The 25,846-nt window shown below is 47.3% G+C and overlaps 1 protein-coding gene across 1 annotated transcript in view; it reads left to right on the top strand.

Moving 5' to 3' along the window:
* LOC106592553 (zinc finger protein 385A) overlaps positions 1–25,846 on the top strand; it is a 462,236-nt gene that overhangs the window by 119,563 nt on the left and 316,827 nt on the right. The window lies entirely within an intron of this gene.

Raw genomic sequence — 25,846 nt, 5'->3', positions numbered from 1 at the left:
TAATGCATGTGTTGACTTCATGCAGGCCATGCTGATACACCCACAGACAGGCAGAGAGGGAGAGAGAGAGGCCAAACACAGGTAAGGTAGAAAGGGAGAGAGAGAGGCCACACACAGGTAAGGTAGTGAGGGAGAAAGAGAGGCCACAAACAGGTAAGGTAGTGAGGGAGAGAGAGAGACCACAAACAGGCAAGGTAGTGAGGGAGAGAGAGAGACCACAAACAGGTAAGGTAATGAGGGAGAGAGAGAGACCACAAACAGGTAAGGTAGTGAGGTAGAGAGAGGACATAAACAGGTAAGGTAGTGAGGTAGAGAGAGAGGACATAAACAGGTAAGGTAGTGAGGGAGAGAGAGAGACCACAAACAGGTAAGGTAGTGAGATAGAGAGAGGACATAAACAGGTAAGGTAGTGAGGTAGAGAGAGGACATAAACAGGTAAGGTAGTGAGGTAGAGAGAGAGGACATAAACATGGTAAGGTAGTGAGGGAAAGAGAGGCCGCAAACAGGTAAGGTAGTGAGGGAGAGAGAAAGGCCACAAACAGGTAAGGTAGTGAGGGAGAGAGAGGACATAAACAGGTAAGGTAGTGAGGGAGAGAGAGACCACAAACAGGTAAGGTAGTGAGGGAGAGAGAGAGACCACAAACAGGTAAGGTAGTGAGGGAGAGAGAGGACATAAACAGGTAAGGTAGTGAGGTAGAGAGAGGACATAAACAGGTAAGGTAGTGAGGTAGAGAGAGGACATAAACAGGTAAGGTAGTGAGGTAGAGAGAGAGGACATAAACAGGTAAGGTAGTGAGGGAGGGAGAGGACATAAACAGGTAAGGTAGTGAGGGAGAGAGAGAGACCACAAACAGGTAAGGTAGTGAGGGAGAGAGAGGACATAAACAGGTAAGGTAGTGAGGGAGAGAGAAAGGCCACAAACAGGTAAGGTAGTGAGGGAGAGAGAAAGGCCACAAACAGGTAAGGTAGTGAGGGAGAGAGAAAGGCCACAAACAGGTAAGGTAGTGAGGGAGAGAGAGGACATAAACAGGTAAGGTAGTGAGGGAGAGAAAGAGGCCACAAACAGGTAAGGTAGTGAGGGAGGGAGAGGACATAAACAGGTAAGGTAGTGAGGGAGAGAAAGAGGCCACAAACAGGTAAGGTAGTGAGGGAGAGAGAGGACATAAACAGGTAAGGTAGTGAGGGAGAGAAAAAGGCCACAAACAGGTAAGGTAGTGAGGGAGAGAGAGGCCACAAACAGGTAAGATAGTGAGGTAGAGAGAGAGGCCACAAACAGGTAAGGTAGTGAGGGAGAGAGAGGACATAAACAGGTAAGGTAGAGAGGAAGAGAGAGAGGCCAAAAACAGGTAAGGTAGTGAGGGAGAGAGAGGACATAAACAGGTAAGGTAGTGAGGGAGAGAGAGAGGACATAAACAGGTAAGGTAGTGAGGGAGAGAAAGAGGCCACAAACAGGTAAGGTAGTGAGGGAGAGAGAGAGACCACAAAAAGGTAAGATAGTGAGGGAGAAAGAGGACATAAACAGGTAAGGTAGTGAGGGAGAGAGAGAGAGAGGACATAAACAGGTAAGGTAGTGAGGGAGAGAGAGAGACCACAAACAGGTAAGGTAGTGAGGGAGAGAGAGAGAGAGAGAGGACATAAACAGGTAAGGTAGTGAGGGAGAGAGAGAGGCCACAAACAGGTAAGGTAGTGAGGGAGAGAGGGAGGACATAAACAGGTAAGGTAGTGAGGTAGAGAGAGAGGACATAAACAGGTAAGGTTGAGAGGGAGAGAGAGAGGACATAAACAGGTAAGGTAGTGAGGGAGAGAGGGAGGACATAAACAGGTAAGGTAGTGAGGGAGAGAGAGAGGACACAAACAGGTAAGGTTGAGCGGGAGAGAGGGGACATAAACAGGTAAGGTAGTGAGGGAAAGAGAGAGGACATAAACAGGTAAGGTAGTGAGGGAGGGAGAGGACATAAACAGGTAAGGTAGTGAGATAGAGAGAGGACATAAACAGGTAAGGTAGTGAGGGAGAGAGAGAGGACATAAACAGGTAAGGTAGAGAGGGAGAGAGAGAGGACATAAACAGGTAAGGTAGAGAGGGAGAGAGAGAGAGGACATAAACAGGTAAGGTAATGAGGGAGAGAGAGAGACCACAAACAGGTAAGGTAGTGAGGTAGAGAGAGGACATAAACAGGTAAGGTAGTGAGGTAGAGAGAGAGGACATAAACAGGTAAGGTAATGAGGGAGAGAGAGAGACCACAAACAGGTAAGGTAGTGAGATAGAGAGAGGACATAAACAGGTAAGGTAGTGAGGGAGCGAGAGGCCACAAACAGGTAAGGTAGTGAGGGAGAGAAAGAGACCACAAACAGGTAAGGTAGTGAGGGAGAGAGAGAGAGACCACAAACAGGTAAGGTAGTGAGGGAGAGAGAGGACATAAACAGGTAAGGTAGTGAGGGAGAGAGAGAGGACATAAACAGGTAAGGTAGTGAGGGAGAGAGAGAGACCATAAACAGGTAAGGTAGTGAGGGAGAGAAAGAGGCCACAAACAGGTAAGGTAATGAGGGAGAGGGAGAGACCACAAACAGGTAAGGTAGTGAGGTAGAGAGAGGACATAAACAGGTAAGGTAGTGAGGGAGAGAGAGAGGACATAAACAGGTAAGGTAGTGAGGGAGAGAGAGGACATAAACAGTTAAGGTCGTGAGGGAGAGAGAGATAGCGAGGCCATAAACAGGTAAGGTAGTGACGGAGAGTGGACATAAACAGGTGAAGGAGAGAGAGAGGACATAAACAGGTAAGGTTGAGAGGGAGAGAGAGAGGACATAAACAGGTAAGGTAGTGAGGTAGAGAGAGAGGACATAAACAGGTAAGGTTGAGAGGAAGAGAGAGAGGACATAAACAGGTAAGGTAGTGAGGGAGAGAGATAGGACACAAACAGGTAAGGTAGTGAGGGAGAGAGAAAGGCCACAAACAGGTAAGGTAGTGAGGGAGAGAGAGGACATAAACAGGTAAGGTAGTGAGGGAGAGAGAGGACACAAACAGGTAAGGTAGTGAGGGAGAGAGAGGACATAAACAGGTAAGGTAGTGAGGTAGAGAGAGAGGACATAAACAGGTAAGGTAATGAGGGAGAGAGAGAGACCACAAACAGGTAAGGTACTGAGATAGAGAGAGGACATAAACAGGTAAGGTAGTGAGGGAGCGAGAGGCCACAAACAGGTAAGGTAGTGAGGGAGAGAAAGAGACCACAAACAGGTAAGGTAGTGAGGGAGAGAGAGAGAGACCACAAACAGGTAAGGTAGTGAGGGAGAGAGAGGACATAAACAGGAAAGGTAGTGAGGGAGAGAGAGAGGACATAAACAGGTAAGGTAGTGAGGGAGAGAGAGAGACCATAAACAGGTAAGGTAGTGAGGGAGAGAAAGAGGCCACAAACAGGTAAGGTAATGAGGGAGAGGGAGAGACCACAAACAGGTAAGGTAGTGAGGTAGAGAGAGGACATAAACAGGTAAGGTAGTGAGGGAGAGAGAGAGGACATAAACAGGTAAGGTAGTGAGGGAGAGAGAGGACATAAACAGTTAAGGTCGTGAGGGAGAGAGAGATAGCGAGGCCATAAACAGGTAAGGTAGTGACGGAGAGTGGACATAAACAGGTGAAGGAGAGAGAGAGGACATAAACAGGTAAGGTTGAGAGGGAGAGAGAGAGGACATAAACAGGTAAGGTTGAGAGGGAGAGAGAGAGGACATAAACAGGTAAGGTTGAGAGGGAGAGAGAGAGGACATAAACAGGTAAGGTAGTGAGGGAGAGAGAGAGGACACAAACAGGTAAGGTAGTGAGGGAGAGAGAAAGGCCACAAACAGGTAAGGTAGTGAGGGAGAGAGAGGACAAACAGGTAAGGTAGTGAGGGAGCGAGAGGCCACAAACAGGTAAGGTAGTGAGGGAGAGAGAGGACATAAACAGGTAAGGTAGTGAGGGAGAGAAAGAGGACACAAACAGGTAAGGTAGTGAGGGAGAGAGAGGACATAAACAGGTAAGGTAGTGAGGGAGAGAAAGAGGCCACAAACAGGTAAGGTAGTGAGGGAGAGAGAGAGACCACAAACAGGTAAGATAGTGAGGGAGAGAGAGAGGCCACAAACAGGTAAGGTAGTGAGGGAGAGAGAGGACATAAACAGGTAAGGTAGAGAGGAAGAGAGAGAGGCCAAAAACAGGTAAGGTAGTGAGGGAGAGAGAGGACATAAACAGGTAAGGTAGTGAGGGAGAGAAAGAGGCCACAAACAGGTAAGGTAGTGAGGGAGAGAGAGAGACCACAAAAAGGTAAGATAGTGAGGGAGAAAGAGGACATAAACAGGTAAGGTAGTGAGGGAGAGAGAGAGAGAGGACATAAACAGGTAAGGTAGTGAGGGAGAGAGAGAGAGAGAGAGAGAGAGAGGACATAAACAGGTAAGGTAGTGAGGGAGAGAGAGAGGCCACAAACAGGTAAGGTAGTGAGGGAGAGAGGGAGGACATAAACAGGTAAGGTAGTGAGGTAGAGAGAGAGGACATAAACAGGTAAGGTTGAGAGGGAGAGAGAGAGGACATAAACAGGTAAGGTAGTGAGGGAGAGAGGGAGGACATAAACAGGTAAGGTAGTGAGGTAGAGAGAGAGGACATAAACAGTAAGTTTGAGAGGGAGAGAGAGAGGACATAAACAGGTAAGGTTGAGAGTTAGAGAGAGAGGACATAAACAGGTAAGGTAGAGAGGGAGAGAGGACATAAACAGGTAAGGTAGAGAGGGAGAGAGAGAGGACATAAACAGGTAAGGTAATGAGGGAGAGAGAGAGACCACAAACAGGTAAGGTAGTGAGGTAGAGAGAGGACATAAACAGGTAAGGTAGTGAGGTAGAGAGAGAGGACATAAACAGGTAAGGTAATGAGGGAGAGAGAGAGACCACAAACAGGTAAGGTAGTGAGATAGAGAGAGGACATAAACAGGTAAGGTAGTGAGGGAGAGAGAGAGGACATAAACAGGTAAGGTAGTGAGGGAGAGAGAGAGAGACCACAAACAGGTAAGGTAGTGAGGGAGAGAGAGGACATAAACAGGTAAGGTAGTGAGGGAGAGAGAGAGGACATAAACAGGTAAGGTAGTGAGGGAGAGAGAGAGACCATAAACAGGTAAGGTAGTGAGGGAGAGAGAGGACAAACAGGTAAGGTAGTGAGGGAGCGAGAGGCCACAAACAGGTAAGGTAGTGAGGGAGAGAGAGGACATAAACAGGTAAGGTAGTGAGGGAGAGAAAGAGGACACAAACAGGTAAGGTAGTGAGGGAGAGAGAGGACATAAACAGGTAAGGTAGTGAGGGAGAGAAAGAGGCCACAAACAGGTAAGGTAGTGAGGGAGAGAGAGAGACCACAAACAGGTAAGATAGTGAGGGAGAGAGAGAGGCCACAAACAGGTAAGGTAGTGAGGGAGAGAGAGGACATAAACAGGTAAGGTAGAGAGGAAGAGAGAGAGGCCAAAAACAGGTAAGGTAGTGAGGGAGAGAGAGGACATAAACAGGTAAGGTAGTGAGGGAGAGAAAGAGGCCACAAACAGGTAAGGTAGTGAGGGAGAGAGAGAGACCACAAAAAGGTAAGATAGTGAGGGAGAAAGAGGACATAAACAGGTAAGGTAGTGAGGGAGAGAGAGAGAGAGGACATAAACAGGTAAGGTAGTGAGGGAGAGAGAGAGAGAGAGAGAGAGAGAGGACATAAACAGGTAAGGTAGTGAGGGAGAGAGAGAGGCCACAAACAGGTAAGGTAGTGAGGGAGAGAGGGAGGACATAAACAGGTAAGGTAGTGAGGTAGAGAGAGAGGACATAAACAGGTAAGGTTGAGAGGGAGAGAGAGAGGACATAAACAGGTAAGGTAGTGAGGGAGAGAGGGAGGACATAAACAGGTAAGGTAGTGAGGTAGAGAGAGAGGACATAAACAGTAAGTTTGAGAGGGAGAGAGAGAGGACATAAACAGGTAAGGTTGAGAGTTAGAGAGAGAGGACATAAACAGGTAAGGTAGAGAGGGAGAGAGGACATAAACAGGTAAGGTAGAGAGGGAGAGAGAGAGGACATAAACAGGTAAGGTAATGAGGGAGAGAGAGAGACCACAAACAGGTAAGGTAGTGAGGTAGAGAGAGGACATAAACAGGTAAGGTAGTGAGGTAGAGAGAGAGGACATAAACAGGTAAGGTAATGAGGGAGAGAGAGAGACCACAAACAGGTAAGGTAGTGAGATAGAGAGAGGACATAAACAGGTAAGGTAGTGAGGGAGAGAGAGAGGACATAAACAGGTAAGGTAGTGAGGGAGAGAGAGAGAGACCACAAACAGGTAAGGTAGTGAGGGAGAGAGAGGACATAAACAGGTAAGGTAGTGAGGGAGAGAGAGAGGACATAAACAGGTAAGGTAGTGAGGGAGAGAGAGAGACCATAAACAGGTAAGGTAGTGAGGGAGAGAAAGAGGCCACAAACAGGTAAGGTAATGAGGGAGAGGGAGAGACCACAAACAGGTAAGGTAGTGAGGTAGAGAGAGGACATAAACAGGTAAGGTAGTGAGGGAGAGAGAGAGGACATAAACAGGTAAGGTAGTGAGGGAGAGAGAGGACATAAACAGTTAAGGTCGTGAGGGAGAGAGAGATAGCGAGGCCATAAACAGGTAAGGTAGTGACGGAGAGTGGACATAAACAGGTGAAGGAGAGAGAGAGGACATAAACAGGTAAGGTTGAGAGGGAGAGAGAGAGGACATAAACAGGTAAGGTTGAGAGGGAGAGAGAGAGGACATAAACAGGTAAGGTTGAGAGGGAGAGAGAGAGGACATAAACAGGTAAGGTAGTGAGGGAGAGAGAGAGGACACAAACAGGTAAGGTAGTGAGGGAGAGAGAAAGGCCACAAACAGGTAAGGTAGTGAGGGAGAGAGAGGACAAACAGGTAAGGTAGTGAGGGAGCGAGAGGCCACAAACAGGTAAGGTAGTGAGGGAGAGAGAGGACATAAACAGGTAAGGTAGTGAGGGAGAGAAAGAGGACACAAACAGGTAAGGTAGTGAGGGAGAGAGAGGACATAAACAGGTAAGGTAGTGAGGGAGAGAAAGAGGCCACAAACAGGTAAGGTAGTGAGGGAGAGAGAGAGACCACAAACAGGTAAGATAGTGAGGGAGAGAGAGAGGCCACAAACAGGTAAGGTAGTGAGGGAGAGAGAGGACATAAACAGGTAAGGTAGAGAGGAAGAGAGAGAGGCCAAAAACAGGTAAGGTAGTGAGGGAGAGAGAGGACATAAACAGGTAAGGTAGTGAGGGAGAGAAAGAGGCCACAAACAGGTAAGGTAGTGAGGGAGAGAGAGAGACCACAAAAAGGTAAGATAGTGAGGGAGAAAGAGGACATAAACAGGTAAGGTAGTGAGGGAGAGAGAGAGAGAGGACATAAACAGGTAAGGTAGTGAGGGAGAGAGAGAGACCACAACCAGGTAAGGTAGTGAGGGAGAGAGAGAGAGAGAGAGAGAGAGAGGACATAAACAGGTAAGGTAGTGAGGGAGAGAGAGAGGCCACAAACAGGTAAGGTAGTGAGGGAGAGAGGGAGGACATAAACAGGTAAGGTAGTGAGGTAGAGAGAGAGGACATAAACAGGTAAGGTTGAGAGGGAGAGAGAGAGGACATAAACAGGTAAGGTAGTGAGGGAGAGAGGGAGGACATAAACAGGTAAGGTAGTGAGGTAGAGAGAGAGGACATAAACAGTAAGTTTGAGAGGGAGAGAGAGAGGACATAAACAGGTAAGGTTGAGAGTTAGAGAGAGAGGACATAAACAGGTAAGGTAGAGAGGGAGAGAGGACATAAACAGGTAAGGTAGAGAGGGAGAGAGAGAGGACATAAACAGGTAAGGTAATGAGGGAGAGAGAGAGACCACAAACAGGTAAGGTAGTGAGGTAGAGAGAGGACATAAACAGGTAAGGTAGTGAGGTAGAGAGAGAGGACATAAACAGGTAAGGTAATGAGGGAGAGAGAGAGACCACAAACAGGTAAGGTAGTGAGATAGAGAGAGGACATAAACAGGTAAGGTAGTGAGGGAGAGAGAGAGGACATAAACAGGTAAGGTAGTGAGGGAGAGAGAGAGAGACCACAAACAGGTAAGGTAGTGAGGGAGAGAGAGGACATAAACAGGTAAGGTAGTGAGGGAGAGAGAGAGGACATAAACAGGTAAGGTAGTGAGGGAGAGAGAGGACATAAACAGTTAAGGTCGTGAGGGAGAGAGAGATAGCGAGGCCATAAACAGGTAAGGTAGTGACGGAGAGTGGACATAAACAGGTGAAGGAGAGAGAGAGGACATAAACAGGTAAGGTTGAGAGGGAGAGAGAGAGGACATAAACAGGTAAGGTAGTGAGGTAGAGAGAGGACATAAACAGGTAAGGTAGTGAGGTAGAGAGAGGACATAAACAGGTAAGGTTGAGAGGGAGAGAGAGAGGACATAAACAGGTAAGGTAGTGAGGGAGAGAGAGAGGACACAAACATGTAAGGTAGTGAGGTAGAGAGAGAGGACACAAACAGGTAAGGTAGTGAGGGAGGGAGAGGACATAAACAGGTGAAGGAGAGAGAGAGGACATAAACAGGTAAGGTTGAGAGGGAGAGAGAGAGGACATAAACAGGTAAGGTAGTGAGGTAGAGAGAGAGGACATAAACAGGTAAGGTTGAGAGGGAGAGAGAGAGGACATAAACAGGTAAGATAGTGAGGGAGGGAGAGGACATAAACAGGTAAGGTAGTGAGGGAGAGAGAGAGGACACAAACAGGTAAGGTAGTGAGGGAGAGAGAGAGGACACAAACAGGGAAGGTAGTGAGGTAGAGAGAGAGGACACAAACAGGTAAGGTAGTGAGGGAGAGAGAGAGGACATAAACAGGTAAGGTAGTGAGGTAGAGAGAGAGGACATAAACAGGTAAGGTTGAGAGGGAAAGAGAGAGGACATAAACAGGTAAGGTAGTGAGGGAGGGAGAGGACATAAACAGGTAAGGTAGTGAGGGAGGGAGAGGACATAAACAGGAACGGTAGTGAGGGAAGGAGAGGACATAAACAGGTAAGTTAGTGAGGGAGAGACAGAGGACATAAACAGGTAAGGTTGAGCGGGAGAGAGGGGACATAAACAGGTAAGGTAGTGAGGGAGAGAGAGGACATAAACAGGTAAGGTAGTGAGGGAGGGAGAGGACATAAACAGGTAAGGTAGTGAGGGAGAGAGAGGACATAAACAGGTAAGGTAGTGAGATAGAGAGAGGACATAAACAGGTAAGGTAGTGAGGGAGAGAGAGAGGGCATAAACAGGTAAGGTAGAGAGGGAGAGAGAGAGGACATAAACAGGTAAGGTAGAGAGGGAGAGAGAGAGGACATAAACAGGTAAGGTAGAGAGGGAGAGAGAGAGGACATTAACAGGTAAGGTAGTGAGGGAGAGAGAGAGGACATAAACAGGTAAGGTAGTGAGGGAGAAAGAGCGGACATAAACAGGTAAGATAGTGAGGTAGAGAGAAGTGCCTCTCCAAGCTCATAGAGGTCATAGACTGATCATCTTCTATTCTCTTAGAAGTGTAGAAGATGATGTCCCCATAGCAGAACCTTTTTTGGTTCTAGGTACAACCGTTCTCTAATCCTGGTAGAACTCTATTGGGTTCCATGCAGAACCTTCTGTGGAAAGGAATCTATGTAGAACTCAACATGGTTCTACCTGGAACCAGAAGGTTTCTACTTGGAACCAAAAAGGGTTCTCCTATGGGGACAGCCAAAGAACCATTTCAGGTTTTAGAACTTTTTTTCTAAGAGTGTATCAATCTGAATGGTTATACACTATATGGCCAAAAGTATGTGGACATGTCCTCATCGAACATCTCATTCCAAAATCATGGGCATTAATATGGAGTTGGTCCCCCCTTGCTGCTATAACAGCCTCCACTCTTCTGGAAACCTTTTCCACTAGATATTGGAACATTGCTGCAGGGATTTGCTTCAATTCAGCCACAAGAGCATTAGTGAGGTCAGGGACTGATGTTGGGCAATTAGGCCTGGCTTGCAGTCAGCGTTTCAATTCATCCCAATCTTGGTAATTCCAATTGGCACTATGCATTCGGGCAGGTAGCTGTCTCCTGGCATCCGCCAAACCCAGATTCATCCATTGGACTGCCAGATGGTAAAGAGTGATTCATCACGCCAGAGAACGTTTCCACTGCTCCAGAGTCCAATGGCTGTGAGCGTTACACTACTGCAGTTGACGCTTGGCATTGCGCCTGGTGATCTTAGTCTTGTGTGCGGCTGCTCGGTCATGGAAACACATTTCATGAAGCTCCAGACGAGCAGTTATTGTGCTGAAGTTGCTTCCAGAGGCAGTTTGGAACTCTGTGTGAGTGTTGCAACCGAGGACAGACTATTTATACACGCTACATGCTTTAGCACTTGGAGGTCCCATTCACAATAACAGCACTTACAGTTGACCGGGGCAGCTCTATCAGGGCAGAAATCTGACAAACTGACTTGTTGGAAAGGTGGCATCCTATGACGGTGCCACGTTGAAAGTCACTGAGCTCTTCAGTACGGGCCATTCTACTGCCAATGTTTGTCCATGGAGATTGCATGGCTGTGTGCTCGATTTTATACACCTGTCAGCAACGGGTGTGACTGAAGTATCTGAATCCATTCATTTGGCCATGTAGTGTATAATGATTTCTGATGAAATGATAGCAGCTAGAGTGTGTGTTAACTGTGTATGTAGCTGGTTATTATGCCCACGTGGCAAAATGTGTCCCCACCCAACGTCTCTCTTCTCTCTCTGCTCTCTCTGCTCTCTCTTCTCTCTCTTCTCTCTCTTTCTCTCATTCACACATACAAACACATTTGTCTCGCTCAGGCGGCAGATTCAGGAATTTCCAATGAAGCTGTCTGATCATAAGAGCCATGTGCAGACTTGTTGATTTTTACCTGCTGCAGTCCCCACCTGCACCTCCTCTCTCTCTCTAAGTTATGATCATTAAATATTTTAAAGTAAATCTAACATTTATTAAGTACATTGTTCTGACTTGATTCTATTATGTTTCGCATCTTTAGTAGATATTTGAGTAAAAAACACTTGATTTATCTGTGTTGTTCTGATATAGAATTATTACATTTTTTTGTAAGTTATGAATACCTAAGAGTGCCAAGTGCCTCTGTTTTCATACTTTTACACAATGTTGTATGCATGTTTGAAGAAAGAAAAGTATATTTCTAAAACAGTATTAAGTAGTTTGTTGTGCTATGAGGTGTAATTGAGGAACGGATATCAAATCCGTCTGGTAAATTGACGTTCAATAATGAGACAAGTCATTCCCACCATCAACAAGGTGTGTACCACTCTTAATGATAGAGGCTAATGCAGCTTCCTGTAATGATTACCGTCCTATCTCCAGTTACTGCTAGAGGAATGAGCACCGTGCTCAACAATGCGTGAAATACATAAAACAATGTTAAACATTAAGACACGACCACTGAAAATTACTAATCAGAACTACTTTCACTTGAATTTTTTTTTTAAATGAAGGTTAATAATTGAAGTAGAAGAGACGTTTATGTTCACTACAACAAATATTCATGTTCAAGTATCTTCAGTCGTTATAGTTCAGAATACATGATGCAACTTTGTGTCAAAAGGTTCATAAAACACAAAACAATTAACTATTTAATCTTAAAAAAGATAACCATATGGGGCCTTTAAGTATTGAACACTGAAACACTTGGAGTTGGGTTACTCGGATGGTTCTAGGCAACGGGTTTCCACAAAAAAAACATTAGTTAGCAGAACAAATTACTTTTTACAGTGTATTCAGCCAATCGCTGGCCTTCCATGCCTTCTAGAACAATCTATGTAGCCAACCGCTGGCCTGCCATGCCTTCTAGAACAGTCTATCCGTCTAGGAGTCATAAGACATCCCCTACAGCCAGTATTTGTATTTATTTAGGATCCCCATTAGTTCCTGCCATGGCAGCAGCTACTCATCCTGGGTCTAGCAACATTAAGGCAGTTACAGTGTATTCATACCCCTTTTACTTTTTTTCACATTTTGTTATGTAACAGCCTCATTGTAAAATGGATTAAAGAAAAAAAACATCTTAGCAATCTACACACAATACCCTATAATGACAAAGTGAATTTTTGCTAATTTATTAAAAATAAAATGTCACGTCCTGACCAGCAGAGGGAGTAATTGTATTCGTTTTGGTCAGGACGTGGCAGAGGGTTTGTGTTTTTGTATGTATTTCTACGTTCTGTCTAGTTTAGTTTTTTTCTATGTTTAGGTTTGGGTGTTGGACTCTCAATTGGAGGCAGGTGTTTCTAGTTGCCTCTGATTGAGAGTCCTATAATTAGGTGTGTGTTTGGTTTGGGTTTTGTGGGTAGTTGTATTTGCACTGCTAGTTGTAGCCTGTAAAACTGTCATCTGCCGTTCTTTGTTTCGTTGTTTTTTCGTGGTCTCTTTATTTAATAAATATAAAGATGAGCATCGACATTCCCGCTGCGTATTGGTCCTCCCTTCAACACAACGACAACTGTGACAGAACTACCCACCATACCAGGACCAAGCAGCGGAGGAATTCTGGCGAGGACTGGGGAACACGGCGGGTAAGGGAGCCCGAGAGGCAGCCCCAATAAAAACATTTGGGGGGCACAAGGGCTGTTTGGCGGGGCGAGGTTGGAGACCCAGGCCAGCTCCCCGTACCCTTTTTGGACAGAAACAGACTGGACAGGTCCCGTTCTTTGGGGTAGGTGCTGTGGTGAGGCCTGGTATTTTTAGGCCGGTACGCACAGTACCAGCGCCCCGCATGTGCCAGGGGGGAGTGGGCATCCAGCCTGAAGGGGTGATGCCAACCCTGCGCTCGAGACCGCCAGTGCGCCTCTACGGTCCAGTGTTTCCCGCTACACACACTAGCCTTGAGGTGCATGTCTCCAGGCTGGTACGTCCAGTACCAGCCCCACGCATCAGGCATCTAGTGCGTCAGCCCAGCCTGCCAGTCAGGAGTCGCCAGAGCTGCCCGCCAGTCAGGAGTCGCCAGAGCTGCCCGCCAGTCAGGAGTCGCCAGAGCTGCCCGCCAGTCAGGAGTCGCCAGAGCTGCCCGCCAGTCAGGAGTCGCCAGAGCTGCCCGCCAGTCAGGAGTCGCCAGAGCTGCCCGCCAGTCAGGAGTCGCCAGAGCCGCCCGCCAGTCAGGAGTCTCCAGACCCGCCTGCCAGTCAGGAGTCGCCAGAGCCGCCCGCCAGTCAGGAGTCGCCAGAGCCGCCCGCCAGTCAGGAGTCGCCAGAGCCGCCCGCCAGTCAGGAGTCGCCAGAGCCGCCCGCTAGTCAGGAGCTGCCAGAGTGGCCCGTCTGCCCGGATCAGCCAGAGTGGCCCGTCTGCCCGGATCAGCCAGAGTGGCCCGTCTGCCCGGATCAGCCAGAGTGGCCCGTCTGCCCGGATCAGCCAGAGTGGCCCGTCTGCCCGGATCAGCCAGAGTGACCCGTCTGCCCGGATCAGCCAGAGTGGCCCGCCTGTCCTCCGGCCCAGCCAGAGTGGCCCGCCTGTCCTCCGGCCCAGTCAGAGTGGCCCGCCTGTCCTCCAGCCCAGCCAGAGTGGCCCGCCTGTCCTCCGGCCCAGCCATCGCCGCCCGCCAGCCGGGCGCAGCCAGAGCGCCACCTAAGTGGGCGACGCCGAAGGTGGGGCGAGGTCCACGTCCCGCACCTGAGCCGCCACCTATATAGGTGGGTTCGGGAGGGGGGGTGTAGCACAGTGCCGTCGTTGACGGCAGCCACCCTCCCTTCCCTCCCTTTAGTTTAGGGGGATATTTTTTGTTGTTTGGGGGGTTTTTGTCTTTTCTTTTAGGTGCAGTCGGGGTCTGCACCTTTGGGGGGGGGGGGGGGGGGGGGGGGTACTGTCACGTCCTGACCAGCAGAGGGAGTAATTGTATTAGTTTTGGTCAGGACGTGGCAGAGGGTTTGTGTTTTTGTATGTATTTCTACGTTCTGTCTAGTTTAGTTTTTCTATGTTTATGTTTGGGTGTTGGACTCTCAATTGGAGGCAGGTGTTTCTGGTTGCCTCTGATTGAGAGTCCTATAATTAGGTGTGTGTTTGGTTTGGGTTTTGTGGGTAGTTGTATTTGCACTGCTAGTTGTAGCCTGTAAAACTGTCATCTGCCGTTCTTTGTTTCGTTGTTTTTTCGTGGTCACTTTATTTAATAAATATAAAGATGAGCATCGACATTCCCGCTGCGTATTGGTCCTCCCTTCAACATAACGACAACTGTGACATAAAAACAGAAATACTTTATTTACATAAGTATTCAGACCCATTGCTATGAGTCTCAAAATTGAGCTCAGGTGCATCCTGTTTCCATTGACCATCCTTGAGATGTTTCTACAACTTGATTGGAGTCCACCTGTGGTAAATTAAATTGATTGGACATGATCTGGAAAGGCACACACCTGTCTATATAAGGTCCCACAGCTGACAGTACATGTCAGGTTAAATATCAAGCCATGAGGTCGAAGGAATTGTCCATAGACCTCCGTGACAGGATTGTGTCGAGGCACAGATCTGGGGAAAGGTACCAAAAAATATCTGCATCATTGAAGGTCCCCAAGAACACAGTGGCCTCCATCATTCTTAAATGGAAGAACTTTGGAACCACTAAGACTCTTCCTAGAGCTTGCCGCCCGGCCAAACTGAGCAATCAGGGGAGACGAGTCTTGGTCAGGGAGGTGAGCCACTCTTCAATAAAAGGCACATGACAGCCCGCTTGGAGTTTGCCAAAAAGCACCTAAAGACTCCCAGACCATGAGAAACAAGATTCTCTGATCTGATGAAACCAATATTGAACTCTTTGGCCTGAATGCCATGCGTCACATCTGGAGAAAACCTGGCACCATCCCTACGGTGAAGCATGGTGGTGGCAGCATCATGCTGTGGGGATGTTTTTCAGCGGCAGAGACTCGGAGACTAGTCAGGATCGAGGCAAAGATGAATGGAGCAAAGTACAGCGAGATCCTCCTGCTCCAGAGCACTCAGGACCTCAGACTGGGGCGACGGTTCAACAGGACAACAACCCTAAGCACACAGCCAAGACAATGCAGGAGGGGCCCAGCCAGAGCCTGGACTTGAACCCGATTGAACATCTCTGGAGAGACCTGAAAATAGCTGTGCATCAACGCTCCTCATCCAACCTGACAGAGCTTGAGAGGATCTGCAGAGAAGAATTGGAGAAACTCCACAAATACAGATGTGCCAAGCTTGTAGCGTCATACCCAAGAAGACTCGAGGCTGTAATCGCTGCCAAAGGTGCTTCAACAAAGTACTGAGTAAAGGGTCTGAATACTTATGTAAATGTGATATTTCAGTTTTGTTTTTAATAAATTAGCAAAAATGTCTAAACCTGTTTTTGCTTTGTCATTATGTAGTATTGTGTGTATTATGTTGAAGTGAAAAAAACAATTGAATCAATTTTAGAATAAGGCTGTAAGGTAATAAAATGTGGAAAAGTCAAGGGGTCTGAATTCTATCCGAAGGCATACAATTACAAATATTACATGACATTACATTTCATAACACTTTTCGTAACACATTGAGTGTGTTTCCTCAGGCCACTACTCTACTACCACATATCTACAATACAAAATCCATGTGTACGTGTGTGTAGAGTGTGTGTGTTATGATGTGTATGTGTGAGCGTGTGTCTGGTTTGTGTGTGTCTCTTCACAGTCCCCGCTGTTCCATAAGGTGCATTTTTTTATCTGTTTTTTTAAATCTGATTCTACTGCTTGCATCAGTTACCTGATATGGAATAGAGGGAGGAATCTGCTGTTGTCGTCCAATACCACTTTTTGTCTAGTCATATAAGGGCAATAACATGTTTAACTATTCTTGTGGGGACCAGAAGTAAACAAACAAAAAAAATTACCAACTGGGGACATTTTAGCTTTAGGCTTAGGGTTAGGAGCTAGGGTTAGATTTAGGCTTAGGGTTCGGGTTAGGAGCTAGGGTTAGGTTTAGGCTTAGGGTTAGGAGCTAGGGTTAGATTTAGGCTTAGGGTTCGGGTTAGGAGCTAGGGTTAGGTTTAGGCTTAGGGTTAGGAGCTAGGGATAGGTTTAGGCTTAGGGTTAGGTTTAGGCTTAGGGTTAGGAGCTAGGGTTAGGTTTAGGCTTAGGGTTAGGAGCTAGGGTTAGGTTTAGGCTTAGGGTTAGGAGCTATGGTTAGGTTTAGGGTTAGGGTTAAGTTTAGGTTTTTGGGTTAAGGTTAAGGTTATAGATAAGGCTAGGGTTTGGGTGAGAGTATGGGTTAGGGTTAGGTGTAGGGTTAGTGGTTAGGGAAAATATGATTTTGAATGGGACTGAATTATGTGTCCCCACGAGGTTGGCTGTACAATACTGTGTGTGTGTGTGTGTGTGTGTGTGTGTGTGTGTGTGTGTGTGTGTGTGTGTGTGTGTGTGTGTGTGTGTGTGTGTGTGTGTGTGTGTGTGTGTGTGTGTGTGTGTGTGTGTGTGTGTGTGTGTGTGTGTGTCCCTTTTGATAAGAGGTGACAGCTTTATGTTTGTCATTTTGACCTCAAAACAGCACAAACACTCATCGTCTACACACACACATAAACACACACACATACACACTGTAGGCTACTACTGTAGGCTACAGTATTTATAACCTTGATATACTATATGTACTTTTAATGTGGAAATGAGTACTCAACACTGACACTGGAATGTTTGACTACTGATGCTATTTGAAACAGATGTGGTTATGAATGATTTCCTAAATGAGGGTTGATGCTACAACATATGTCTCCTTTTCTCCTCTAGTACCATAATAATTCCTACAGACGTTTTCAACTAACGTGAAATCAATGAGAAATCAACCCAAAAATTCCCCATTGGATTTAGGTAAAGGGTTGGGTGAAGAAAAATAGGAAATGCCCTTATGCTGATGACTTTTTGCAAATCCAATCAGTTTTTCACATTGATTTAACGTCATCACATAGATTTTTGGGGGTTGAAATGACGGAAACAACATTAATTCAACACGTTTTTGCCCAGTGGGTACAGACTTCACTGCTTTGCTTGGAACAGATCGGAAGCAACCAGAACATCAGCTATCCATATGAATGATCCTGTATCATTAGCAGGAATAACACAGACAGAACACCAGGGGAAAGTGCTGGAACTAAGTGGTTTTATACCATACAAGATCCATAGGGGAAACAGCAAAGAAAGGGCCTCGAACTCAGACGTTTTATGCTCAACAGAAACTTTATCAAATAATCCTTTGGTGTAACCACCAGCTTCAATGAGAGCCTACCTGAGCTATCAGTGTGTGTGTGTGTGTGTGTGTGTGTGTGTGTGTGTGTGTGTGTGTGTGTGTGTGTGTGTGTGTGTGGTGTGTGTGTGTGTGTGTGTGTGTGTGTGTGTGTGTGTGTGTGTGTGTGTGTGTGTGTGTGTGTGTGTGCGTGTGTGTCCCTGAGGCCATTCTCTCTCTCTGTGCTGAAAAGCCCTGCCCAAGCTGGCGTGCTCCACGTTGTACTCCCAACCTCAGAGTAGCAAAAGTAAACAGACCTCCACGTTTTGTTGTTGCTGTGTGTGTGTGTGTGTGTGTGTGTGTGTGTGTGTGTGTGTGTGTGTGTGTGTGTGTGTGTGTGTGTGTGGGAGCAAAGAGGAGATTTATCTAAGGATTACGTTGTGCATCTGCTTCTGTGCCATTAAAACGTGAACCCTACACAGACCTGGGGCGAGCTGGTAGAGGGAGGGGGTGAGGAGGGGGTTACTGGGGCCCACTGAACCTACAAACACCTTTTAGCCCCCTTCATTCATCTTTACTGTATGTCTCCTTCTCCCCCTCTCTCTCTTGTTGTACGCTTCACTAGGAGACTCAGCAACCCCCCATTTCTCTCTTTCTTTCTCTCTCTTTACTTCTCCCTACTTTATAGAAAACCCAGCCAGCCCACCCCTCCCTTTCTGTACTCCTCCCTACCTTAGGATAGGAGACTCAGTCAGTCAGGACTACATCTGTCCCAGAGATACAGGCTGGTAATGAAGTCTCCCAGAGATACAGGCTGGTAATTAAGTCTCCCAGAAATACAGGCTGATAATTCAGTCTCCCAGCTTTGATTCATCTACACACAGACACAAACAAACACACTCTCTCTTTCATTACGCAAACATGCTCACACACTCACATTTAGCCGCTCTGAAGGTCTCCTGGCTGAAATAGGCTCTGTGTAAGGTGTGTGTCTATATTGGTGTACCAGTGAGTATGTGATGATGTCCTAAGGGTTTAGAGAATTTAATTTTGTAACTGTGATGTTTAAGAACTTTGTAATTGTCGTACTGTAAATGTTTAGAAAAGCCGCTCGCTTAGAGTTAGCTACAAACTAGCTTCGGTTAGCTTTTGGCTGGCTCCGGTCAGTTGGTTGCTAACTTCGGTTAGCGCTATGCCAGCTTGTTCAGTAATTTTCAAATAATTAGCATTAATGTCATTTGAAATAGTCTTGTCTTTCTATTAACCCTTCTTACACTGGGTGTATGTATTTAGAGGATGGGTATAAAATAACTTCTAATGAGTTATACCAGTCTTTGAAGGTGTTCATGTTTTAGGATCTCCTATTGGGCTATAGTGAGCAACAGTCAACGATATAATTCTAACCTAAACAGGTGAATTGAAGTTAAGAGTAACTGTGTTCGGATTATAAATGTAAAGATATTTAGGATGTGAATTGGATTGGAATTTAATATTTTTATGTGTAAATGTATGTATTTTTTGACATGTTTATGAAATAATATGTCAGGGATTTATGAGACAAATTATTAAATACACTTTAAAGAAAAAAAAAGAAAAAACATTGAAATACAATGAAAAGACAGAAAAAGACGATTTGCACTTCAGAGAATGTTGAATAAAATAATTGATAGAACCTTTCAAAGAGAAGCCACGATCTCCTGTTTCATTATTTATCCTGTGTTATAGAAACTATTATCTGCTGCACCCGTTCCAAACTGGGACGTGTAACACATGCTCACTGGGAAGTTAACTTAGCATCAAGGGGTATTAAAATGGGGCGAGGCAGCTATCTAGAGAGAGCTAACACACCGTAACTAACATACTCAGTCAAAGAGTCAGTCATAATGCTCCTAGTGCCCATAGTGCTACCAGTGCTCCTAGTGCTGCTAGTACTGCTAGTGCTCCTAGTGCTGCTAGTTCTCTTAGTGCCCATAGTGCTACTAGTGCTGTTAGTGCTCCTAGTGCTGCTAGTTTTCCTAGTACTCCTAGTGCTGCTAGTGCTCCTACTGCTCCTAGTGCTGCTAGTGATCCTACTGCTCCTAGTGATGCTAGTGCTCCTAGTGCTGCTAGTGCTCCTAGTGCTGCAAGTGCTCCTAGTGCTGCTAGTGCTCCTAGTGATCCTAGTGCTGCTAGTGCTCCTAGTTCTCCTAGTGCTCCTAGTGCTGCTGATGCTGCTAGTGCTCCTAGTGCTGCTAGTGCTCCTAGTTCTCCTAGTGCTCCTAGTGCTGCTAGTGCTCCTAGTGATCCTAGTGCTGCTAGTGCTCCTAGTTCTCCTAGTGCTCCTAGTGCTGCTGATGCTGCTAGTGCTCCTAGTGCTCCTTGTACTCCTAGTGCTCGAACGTCTGAAACAAGGGGAGAGTAGAATCATACAGGATTGTCCTTTGCTGTGTATGTGTGTCCCAAATAGCTCTCTTCCCTATATAGTGCAGTGCTTTTGAGGCGCCCTTGTCAAAAGTAGTGCACCACATAGGCAATAGGGTAACATGTTGGACACAGACTATGTGAACATAAGGGAGAGAGAGAGAGAGAGAGAGAGAGAGAGAGAGAGAGAGAGAGAGAGAGAGAGAGAGAGAGAGAGATTGCATGCATCTGTATATCTTTAACAAATGAGTATCTGTGATTCAGGGAGGTTTTCTCTATAAGAGATAATGAGGGGAATTCATGCTTGCCTGGGGAAGTTTCACTGAGCTTCTTTTTGTCCACTTTGCATAATACTGTAGAACAGGGTTCACCAGCTGGCAGCTGAATTTGGCCCACGGATGTATTTATTTGGACTTCCAAGTTTTCTGAGCCCCTCAAAAATAATGCTTTTAAATAAGAATTGTTGGACATGAAAGACTGTAAAAACACCAGGCTATCAGCTCCAAGTGATTTTCATTTTGAAAATCCATTCCAAAGTATTCCCACGCATAACACCTTCCTAATATTGAGTTGCACCCCCTTTTGCCATCAGAACAGCCCCAATTCGTCTGGGCATAGACTCTACAAGGTGTCAAAAGCATTCCACAGGGATGTTGGCCCATGTTGATTCCAATGCTTCCCACAGTTGTGTCCTTGTGGTGGTGGACCATTCTTGATACACACCGGAAACTGTTGAGCGTGAAAAACCCAACAGCATTGCAGTTCTTGACTCAAAGAAAACATTGGCTGTATTAGATCAGATGAATTAGTTTGTATTGACTGTGTGGTGTTTGTTGGTACTGTGTGGTGAATATTGAATGAAGTTATGGGAATTGTCTGGGATGTTGAAAGAGTATTCTTTTGATATTCACATTTTGTAGGATACACAGAACATTCCCACAATGTTCCACAATTTCCCAACAAGTCAGTTGTTATGCCTTTCAGAGTGTATTTGTTTTAGGTTTAACATAATATTATGTTGATATTCATGCAATATACATTTGACCTTGTCTTGGAGGCCCTCAGAACACTTGAGGAATATTAAGAACATTTTATATTTAAGCAATAAGTCCCAAGGAGGTGTGGTATTAAATGCTTCTTTAAATGTGTTATAGTAAAGTTACTGCACCCTAAAAGAAACATTGTAGATCAGTGGGCTCCAACCGACTGGTCAATCTTCAAGGCATCCCTAGTCGATCACCAAACATTTCAAACTCCACCTACCCGGCAGACCAGGAGATGTATGACTAAAATGAGTGTGCCTTTATTCAGCACTGTCAACACTGTTTTAATTCAACACTATTACGAAAAATGAAATGGCTTCTCTCTACTTCCACTCGCGCTGCAGCTGCAATGAATGAGGAGCCAAGTGTATCGATAGCCCTGCATTTTTATTATTATTAGCAACTCATCATGTCCATTTTAATATTGAGGAATATTTAACTAGTCATAGGAACAACATGAATTTGTGCATAAGGCAGATGTGGATGCGGTGTGACTCGAGTTTCGCCATCAGGTGGTAGACTGTGTCCCCTCCCCTATCTGAAATGAAGCAGAGAGGCGGACCCTCTGCTGCTTTCTCCCTCCCTCTGCTCAGACTAATGCCGTGTTCAAAACAACTGGGAACTCGGAAATCTCAGACTACTGACTTCAGTGCGTTCAAGACTACAAGGAACTCTGTGTAAAACGAGATGCAACTGGGAAAAATCATTTTGAATTGTCATCCAACTCATTCAAAGTCGGGAAATTTTCCGACCTGAAGATTGACGTCATGATTTGACCTTTTTTGCGAGTTCACAGTTGCCTTGAAAGGACCATGATCATCAGATGCAGGTGCCATTTCTGACTGCAGCCTTGGTTACAGCTGTGTACAGAGCCTGGTCCCTGAATGATAGGCTAAAGTAGTGAGAGAGAGGTGGTGAGAGAGAGAGAGAGAGAGGTGGTGAGAGAGAGAGAGAGAGAGAGAGGTGGTGAGAGAGAGAGAGAGAGAGAGAGGTGGTGAGAGAGAGAGAGAGAGAGAGAGGTGGTGAGAGAGAGAGAGAGAGAGAGAGGTGGTGAGAGAGAGAGAGAGAGAGAGAGGTGGTGAGAGAGAGAGAGAGAGAGGTGGTGAGAGAGAGAGAGAGAGAGGTGGTGAGAGAGAGAGAGAGAGAGAGAGGTGGTGAGAGAGAGAGAGAGGTGGTGAGAGAGAGAGAGAGAGGTGGTGAGAGAGAGAGAGAGAGGTGGTGAGAGAGAGAGAGAGGTGGTGAGAGAGAGAGAGAGGTGGTGAGAGAGAGAGAGAGGTGGTGAGAGAGAGAGAGAGGTGGTGAGAGAGAGAGAGAGGTGGTGAGAGAGAGAGAGAGGTGGTGAGAGAGAGAGAGAGGTGGTGAGAGAGAGAGAGAGGTGGTGAGAGAGAGAGAGAGGTGGTGAGAGAGAGAGAGAGGTGGTGAGAGAGAGAGGTGGTGAGAGAGAGGTGGTGAGAGAGAGAGGTGGTGAGAGAGAGAGGTGGTGAGAGAGAGAGGTGGTGAGAGAGAGAGGTGGTGAGAGAGAGAGGTGGTGAGAGAGAGAGAGAGAGAGAGAACTACTGTAACGGCTGTCTATGGAAGAAGTGGACCAAAATGCGGCGGAGTTAGGGTTCGTCATATTTAATGTCACGAACACTATGCATTTACAAAAACAACAAAAACTGACAGCCAACACAGTCCTGTCAGGTGCAACCACATTGACAAGCACAATTACCCACGAAACACAAAGGAAACGTGGGCAACTTATGTGTGACTCCCAATCAACCACAACCCTCTACAGCTGTGCTTGATTGGAAGTCATACGGCCAAAATCAATGAAACAATAAAAAACACACTCCCTTCTGCCACGTCCTGACCCAACTACACCCTCTACTGGTCAGGACGTGACAGTACCCCCCCTCAAGGTGCAGACCCCGGGATGCACCTAAAAAAAGAACACACAAGAAAATCCCCAACAAAAAGGAACACCTAAACAATAAGGGAGGGAAGGGAGGGTGGCTGCCGTCACCGACGGCACTGTGCTACACCCTCCCTCCCCAACCCACCTATCCTGGAGGTGGCTCAGGTGCAGGACGTGGACCTCGCTCCACCTTCGGCGTCGCCCACTTTGGTGGCGCCGATAGCTGCGCCGGGCAGACGGGCCACTCGGGCTGGGCCGGAGGACAGGAGGACCACTCGGGCTGGGCCGGAGGGCAGGAGGGCCCCTCGGGCTGGGCCGGAGGGCAGGAGGGCCCCTCGGGCTGGACCGGAGAGCAGGAGGGCCCCTCGGGCTGGGCCGGAGAGCAGGAGGGCCCCTCGGGCTGGGCCGGAGAGCAGGAGGGCCCCTCGGGCTGGGCCGGAGAGCAGGAGGGCCCCTCGGGCTGGGCCGGAGAGCAGGAGGGCCCCTCGGGCTGGGCCGGAGAGCAGGAGGGCCACTCGGGCTGGGCCGGAGAGCAGGAGGGCCACTCGGGCTGGGCCGGAGAGCAGGAGGGGCACCCTGGCAGCTCCGGGCAGTCTGGCCACTCCGGCAGCTCAGGGCAGTCTGGCCACTCCGGCAGCTCAGGGCAGTCTGGCCACTCCGGCAGCTCAGGGCAGTCTGGCCACTCGGGCAGTTCAGGGCAGCTCTGACGACTGTTGACTGGCGGGCAGCTCTGACGACTGTTGACTGGCGGGCAGCTCTGACGACTGTTGACTGGCGGGCAGCTCTGACGACTGTTGACTGGCGGGCAGCTCTGACGACTGTTGACTGGCGGGCAGCTCTGACGACTGTTGACTGGCGGGCAGCTCTGACGACTGTTGACTGGCGGGCAGCTCTGACGACTGTTGACTGGCGGGCAGCTCTGACGACTGTTGACTGGCGGGCAGCCCTGACGACTGTTGACTGGCGGGCAGCCCTGACGACTGTTGACTGGCGGGCAGCCCTGACGACTGTTGACTGGCGGGCAGCCCTGACGACTGTTGACTGGCGGGCAGCTCTGGAGGCCTGGTTTGAGGAGGTGGCACAGGAGAGACCAGGGTGGAGAGACCCACTGGAGGACTGGTCTGCGGAGGAGACACGGGCTTGACCAGGATAGGGAGACCCACTGGAGGACTGGTCCGTGGAGGAGGCACGGGCTTGACCAAGATAGGGAGACCCACTGGAGGACTGGTCTGTGGAGGAGACACGGGCTTGACCAGGATAGGGAGACCCATTGGAGTACTGGTCCGTGGAGGAGACACGGGCTTGACCAGGATAGGAAGACATGCAGGAGGCTTGGTTCTGGGCGTAGGCACAGGACGTGCAGGGCTGGGAAGACATACAGGAGGCCTGTTTCTGGGCGCAGGCACAGTCTTTACCAGACAACCAGCACGCACCTCAGGACGAGTATGGAGAGCTGCCTCAGGTGACATCATTCCCACGACACGCTCATTAGGGCGAATGCCGTACTTAATGCACCATACTAGCAGCTCTCTCATCTCTCTCTCTCCTAATTTCCCCATTAATCCCGTCACAGTCTCTGTCTCATATCCCTCGCTCACCTCCAATGTCATCCCGACTGGCTCTGGTTCCGACCTCAGCTCCACCGACTGTCCCGTGTGCCCCCCCCCAAAAAAATATTGGGGCTGCCTCTCGCGCTCGTTGCGCTCTCTCTCCTCGTAATAGCGCCTCTCCGCTCTCGCCGCTTCAATCTCCCACTGCGGGAGGCGATAATCCCCAGCCTGAGTCCATGGTCCCTCTCCGTCCAGGATCTGTTCCCAAGTCCATTGGTCCATAACGCTGTACTCCTGCTGCTCCTTCCTCTTACGCCGCTTGGTCCGGGTTTGGTGGGTCATTCTGTAACGGCTATCTATGGAAGAAGTGGACCAAAATGCGGCGGAGTTAGGGTTCGTCATATTTAATGTCACGAACACTATGCATTTACAAAAACAACAAAAACTGACAGTCAACACAGTCCTGTCAGGTGCAACCACATTGACAAGCACAATTACCCACGAAACACAAAGGAAACGTAGGCAACTTATGTGTGACTCACAATCAACCACAACCCTCTACAGCGTGCTTGATTGGAAGTCACACGGCCAAAATCAATGAAACAATAAAAAACACACACTCCCTTCTGCCACATCCTGAACCAACTACACCCTCTACTGGTCAAGACGTGACAACTACATCATCATTTCTGTTATCAAAAGGCGTCATCTGCTCATTTTAGTTGTCTTGCTTGGCTAGAAAGTCATAATAACTATCAGATACCATATTTACCTCTAAAACGTCTTGCTAGAGTCACTGTCACGCCCTGACCTTAGAGATCCCTTTTATTCTCTATTTGGTTAGGTCAGGGTGTGACTAGAGTGGGCAATCTATGTTTTCTATTTCTTTGTTGGCCGGGTATGGTTCCCAATCAGAGGCAGCTGTCTATCGTTGTCTCTGATTGGGGATCATACTTAGGCAGCCTTTTTTCCACCTTTAGTTTGTGGGATCTTGTTTTTGGTACTGTGCTGTGTAGCCCTACTGAACGTTACGTTTTGTTTGTATTTGTTTTGTTTTCGGTGTTCATCTAATAAAGTATGATGTATGCCTACCACGCTGCACCTTGGTCCAATCCTTCCATCGACGACCGTAACAGCCACATCACTCTCTGTGATGCTGATTTATCTTATCGATGTACTGTATGCATTGAGTAGACTTGGTCCCATCAGCTAAATACCCAGTGAAAACATTGTCCTCTGTTAAACACCATTATTGCTCAACTTATGTGACTTGTTAATCAATTTGAATAATGGCGCCGGAGGGAATGGCTGCCGAACCAACTGTGCTATACTGCATTGTTGGTTAGGTGCTTGTAAGTAAACATTTCATGTCTACACCTGCTGTATTCGGCACATGTGACAAATAACAATACAATTTGATATATGTACAGTGCCTTCAGAAAGTATTCATACCGCTTGACAGTATTCCACATTTTGTGTTACAGCCTGAATTCAAATTTGCTGACATTTATTTTTTTCTCACACATCTACACAAAATACCCCATATTGACAAAGTGAAAACATGTTTTTAGAAATGTTTGCAAATGTATTGAAAATGAAATATAGAAATATCTCATTTACATAAGCATTCACACCCCTGAGTCATTACTTTGCAGAAGCACCTTTGGCAGCGATTGCAGCGTTGAATCTTTCTAGGTAAGTCTAAGAGCTTTCCACACCTGGATTGTGGAACATCT

This window comes from Salmo salar, chromosome 15 (genome assembly GCF_965601325.2).
Source record: "Salmo salar chromosome 15, fSalSal1, whole genome shotgun sequence".
Classification (NCBI taxonomy): domain Eukaryota; kingdom Metazoa; phylum Chordata; class Actinopteri; order Salmoniformes; family Salmonidae; genus Salmo; species Salmo salar.
This window is presented reverse-complemented; position numbering and strand designations above follow the sequence as displayed.